Here is a 5,979-nt window from a genome sequence, read left to right on the forward strand (position 1 = left end):
CGGATATTGGCTCTCTAGAAACCAGACTCTTGGCAGGTTTTTTACAATTGTTTTTTAAACTTCTTGGCTCACTTTGGCACAAATTATGTGCCCAAGCGCTGCATCCTGGGAAGGTTACATCAGCAGAGCATTGCTGGGAAATCTCTGGAGATCTCAGGGAAAGGCATTTTGCTCCTACGAGATAATGTGCATGGTCACATGTCCTAGTCACATGTGCCAGAAATCCAGGAAGTAAAGAGAGATCTAGTAATCTTCCCTTAGTAAACATGGCTACTGTCAGAAGACTGGGGAAGAGAAGAGAAATAAGGTATGCAAAGAATACAAAGCCGGCAGTTATCTAGAAGTATGTGTTTGTAGATTGTCATTGCTAAACATTTCTATAGGTGTGTTTGTTGTTATTTTGAAGATATGGGTAAAGTTCCTCTTTAAGCTACATTTACCTCCCCCTCTTCATATATCTATTGAAAGATATCTTGAGAAGACCATAACATTGTTTGAGATCTCAATTCAGTAAGCAAGAAGTAACAAGTATACTGCATTTCTATCAGGACTGATGGGTATTTTCTGTATTTGCAGAAAATGTACTTAGGCTGAAAATAAAAATCTAAGGACTGGTAAGCTGCATTATATTACATTTGTGTTCTTCAGTTATAATAACCTGATTCTGGGTTGTCCAGGTATAAAGAAGCACATTGCTTAAGATCAATTAAGAGAATGTAGCAAATCTTGCATGCTTCATAAATCCAACATGTAAGAAATATTTTCATGTCGATCACATGCCGTTTGGAATAGATGACTGTCGTTGTATGCAGGATAGATGTGGATTGCAGTTTACAGAGCTGGCTACTGTCATCCTGTCATTTACCTGAACGGGCACAGCGACCATATCTGAACTGGACACTTGGGATTCCTGACACAGGAATCCATAGATTCCTGCTGCAAGAATGCCTTAAGGGGGTAAGACAATGAAAGGAGGGTGAGGCTGTTTTATTTATTTTTTCTTTAAGGTGAAATTGTCCTTTAGATAACTTTTCTTGCAGATTTTCCTATACATGTTTTGGGCAAAGTTCCTGTCCATGAATTATCTATGACAGGCAGTAAGAAGACATTGCAACTTACTAGAACAAGAAGATTGTCACTTCTCTGCCCATATTCACAGAATTTTAAAGTGTGTCTATACCCAAAAATAAGAATTTTTAAGAAAATAAGAGTCCATTGAGGGACATTAGAATTCAGAAACAGTCGGGTTATACTGATACCTATAGGAGGTTTAGGACACTGGCCAACCCCTCCTTTTATATAACATGCCTCAAGTTTTGTTGAAAAGCAGGACCAGGGCAAGCAAAAAACACAGAGGGTGGGACCTGTGTCCCTTAATGGGCTCCAAAATATAGATTTTAAGGTAAGTACAAAAATCTTATTTTCTTTCTCATTCATTGAGGGATACAGAAATTCAAAAACAGTTGGGGCATCAAAAAACTGCCCAATTGATGGGTGGGCAACAGCCACTGACATATCCAAGAAGAGACTAGGAAACATTTGCAACTCTGGACTACCTGAAGGACCAACACCCAAATTAGAACCAGGTGAGGTGAATGCCCCTGCAAAGGAAAGGCCACAGAGTATTAACCTGATGCTCAAAACCAGGATAGAAAAGATTGATACCAAGGGAAATGACTCCAAAGAAAGGAAGTCTAAGTTGGCACCAGCAAGAGGCTGTGTAACTAAAAGCCCACAAACACAGGTGGAACAACATAACCACCTGACATACTGACCAACTGACCAGTGTGATGTGGTCAACAGAAATAAACATTTTAACAAGTCCCCAGCAGAACAGGTCCCTAGAGTGAAACTTGAACAAAGAACAGGTCCACAAGAGACAACCAGCCAGTCTACATGAGACGGCGCAGGCCTTACACTCCCAACCCTTAAATAAGCAATACAGAGCTGTAATTTCAAGCTTATTCCTGCTGAACACCCTAAGGGCATGTTCACACCAACAGGTCCACATAACTTGTGTGCTGTTGTGCATTGTGCTCCAGTGCGCTGTTACAACACACGTCAGTACATGCACGTCACTATGTCAGCACACACACACACACATTACTGTGGATCAGGCTTTACAACAAGGCATAGGTGTGAAGCCAACATCCAGATTTGTAGCATCGGAGTTAGTTATTTAATAACAATATCATTTATAGTATAGATTTCGTTTGAATATTGTACGTTTTGTTGTGTTTATTGTGCACTAATAATTTTAGTGTATTTTATTGAAACAATTGTTTTCTTGACCTTAGGAGCACAGGGCTTGGCACCTAAAGAGTTAAAGCCGCTGGATTAGCATCAAAGTTACACATCTAGCATTTTCAGAGGTCAGCAATGCCAGCCCTAGGTTCTGTCAATACAGGTTCCTTTAAAGAACAGTTTAAAGATCCAATGTAATCATGTAAGCAAATATAGGAATTTTGTATTCACTGCAAAACCCTTTTCTCAGAGTCAAGAAAAGGAGCACCTGTCAGGAGTCTTACCAGGAAGCATACCACATTTGCCTGGGTCAGGAGGAGCAGTGAGGACCACTCTCCATCCAATGCTCTCCATCTCAATTCTGCATATTTTCAGGGGAAGAAAGGTACAGAGCCACCAAAGCATCCGCTGCTTCTGCTCGAGGATCCCTTTAACTAAACACAAACCTGCCCAGTTTGTTTTTTAACCTGGATGTCAGGAGGAATACCTCCAGGTGTAGAGACTAGGGATGCATCAATACCATTTTTACAAGTCCGAGTAACGACACTTTTCCTCAAGTACTCGCCGATACCAATTACTGAACCTTTTTTTTAGTGTCATGTGACAGTTTTTCTAAAACTAGAGAGACTAATGATTTTAGGACAGTGGTGCAGTGTTAGGGCCCGGACGCAGTTGCAAACCCTGTAACCCTGGTAGTTCTGCCACTGACTCCAAGCTGTAGAGGGACTACAAATCTCAGCAATGCATTATACAGCAATGCAGAATACCATCAGCTACAGAGGACTACAAATCTCAGCAATGCATTATACAGCAATGCAGAATACCATCAGCTACAGAGGACTACAAATCTCAGCAATACATTACACAGCAATGCAGAATAATATGAAGCTACATGCTCTGTGTTGCTTACCAGGGCTGTGCGGGCAGCCGTAAGGACACGTTCGGCCGGCCGGCGCTGTAAACAGGCGCTGAGAGGTCCCCAGCAAGCATGGGACCGTACAGTAGGTGCTTGTGTTTAAAAATGTATCGGGGCATTTTTATGAGTACTCGTGAAAATGCCCTGTTTTGGCACTGTTACCGGTATCAGTGCATCCCTAGTAGAGACCACTCCCCCAGGTTCCGGTGCTGTCTGCTGAGGAAATCTGCCTGCCAACTATCTACACCTGAAATGTACATGGCTGACAAGGCTGGAAAGTGAAGTTCTGCCCAGGACAGGATCCAATCTACCTCCCTCTCTTGCCGCCACAAGACTTCTGGTCCCCTCCTCAATGGTTGATATACACCTCTGCTATGGCGTTCCAAGATATTGATTGGTAGATGAGACTGACTACAAAATCCCCTGCACTAACAGGGTGCCCAGGACTCCTCCCCAGCCTGGCAGAAGACAGAAAGGGAGGACTTCCCAAATCCAGAGGCAGATTCCTCAACCACCAAGCCAGGGACAACCTGGTCCTCAATTACAAATTATTAAGTCCATTGATTGACTTGAACCATGATGGCAGAATGTTACTTTGTAGCGGTCTGGAGCGAAACTAGGCAAGTCGAAAGAGGCTATCCTCAGTCTTGGGACTCATATGCATAAGCAGACAGTCAGACAACCCCTGGACTTGAGGGTTGGAACCAGAAAGTCTGTGGAAGGAACAATCTGGCCTGAGCTGTGTCCGGGACTAAACTAAAATAATTCAAATTATACATCAGTTCCAGCAACAGTTTTTGAAGGTTCAGGATCTGTTCAAACTGCTGTAATGTCTGGATCATTAAAGATACGCATGTTGTGCAGCAGAGCCCACGCCGACTGTTCCCTCAATAGCAGGCACTCTAAGTATTTTACAATAGGGATGCCATGAGAGTGCAGCAGGGCTATGCTGGAGCCAGCACCTTGGTGAATACCAGAGGTGCAATTGAGAGGCCAACAGTCAAAGCCATAAACAGGTAGTAGGGGCCCCACAGCAAAGGGAGTCACCGATGCGCTGGAAAGATGGGGACATGAAGATAAGCATCTTTGACGTCTACAGAAGGGAATCTTTCATTGCCTGCCTGGAAATGGGAGGCAATTAAAGATTTGGTGAATTTCAGGTGAAATTTTTGAACTGGAATAAAGACAGAGTTTTGAGATCCAAAATGGGGCTGATGGTCATGGGAATGGTGAACAAGTTGGAGTAAAACTCCTGAAACTTACACGGGAAGGTTGAATAGCCTGAACATGGACATTTTCTCCCGTCTGCTACGCAAATTCCAAACGGTATCCATTTTGTTACCTCCCTCCTTTGTTAAATCCCTCCGCTCTGCCTCCATTTGCTTTGTCTGGAGTCGGGATTCTCCACTAATTAGCTATAGAACACTCTCCAGACCTAAATCTTCAGGCGGTCTGGGTCTCCCTGATTTTACACTATATCATAGGGCTGCAGTGCTTGGTAGACTGGTTTAGGTCTGGGAAATCCAAGCCTGGTGTTCAGTTGGAACTGGATTGCTCTGCTGTCCCTTCCCTGTTAGAGCCATCGCATTGGCCTTAAGCGAACATTCTCCTCGTCCTCACAGGTGTTGTTCTCCATGAGTGGGATAGTTGATTGAAATTGACTACCCAATCTACTAGGCCAGGACCGCTCACTCATATATATCTTAATCCTCTGTTTGCTCCCAGCATGTCACTATCCTCTTTTAGGGGCAATGATAGAATCTCAGTCCTCCAACTTAGTCATTTTTTGCTCCCAGGCTTGAATGTGTTGCAGTTGCCTTACTGGCCCCAGTTCTGTGTCATTGAGTAGGTGGTTTACAGCCTAACAATTATCTCAGTTGATTATATCTCTTTTGGAGGATCGTATTCTGAACTGCAAATTAACAGCATTTGAACAAATGTGTACTTCCTTGGGTTCTCTACCAAAGGTGATTTCGGAGTTACACAGGCTCCCTGAAGTCAATGGTCTACAGGGGTAAACCACCTTTTCCTTCAGCCTGGGAGATCTGGGTAGATAATTTTCAGATGAAGCCTGGGACAAAGCTTATCGTTTAATTCCCACTTCCTCACCATCTAACCATCACCAGGAAAAGAGCTATAAACTACTACCGAGGTGGTGTAGATGCCCTTCTATATTGAGAGACACGTATCTGTCGACCTCTGACATGTTAGAGATGCAGAGAACAAAGAGGTACTTATCTACATATCTGGTGGGAGTGTACTAAAATTCAACCCTTTTGGCAGTTGATTTTTTGGTTATATACCATGCAAGCCACAGATCTGGTAGCATCTCCTGAAGAAGCTCTTTTGTCGCTGTTTACTGGCTCCTTTTGCAGCATATAAAAAAAATATATTATGCCACTGTTTAATGGCTGCTAGTTCAGCAATTTCTAGATGTTGGAAGTCAACAGATACTTCAACAGGGTTATTCACAAAAGGGTGAAGAGTTTGTAGAAGGCAGGAGAAGTGAACAATCTAGGACAACATAGCTGAACTGGAAAGTGAGCTGAATTGGAGAATGTTTCCAAATCAGCTACGTTGTCCTAGATTGTTCACTTCTCCTGTCTTCTGCAAACTCTTCACCCTTCTGTGAATAACCTTGCTAGTCTTGCTTCATGAATGAATGATAGCAATATATGTACAGTTTGATAGCAGCAGGTGGTAAACTAAGTGGCTCCATGTCCCTCTCCAGAGTTTGAACCAGTTGGTCCTTATTTAGTAGCTCTGATGCCTTCCTTACAATGTTGTCCTATTGAGATGTGCCTTTTCCTGTCAACCCT

This window comes from Nanorana parkeri, unplaced genomic scaffold (genome assembly GCF_000935625.1).
Source record: "Nanorana parkeri isolate BGI_ZX_2015 unplaced genomic scaffold, ASM93562v1 scaffold220, whole genome shotgun sequence".
Lineage (NCBI taxonomy): Eukaryota > Metazoa > Chordata > Amphibia > Anura > Dicroglossidae > Nanorana > Nanorana parkeri.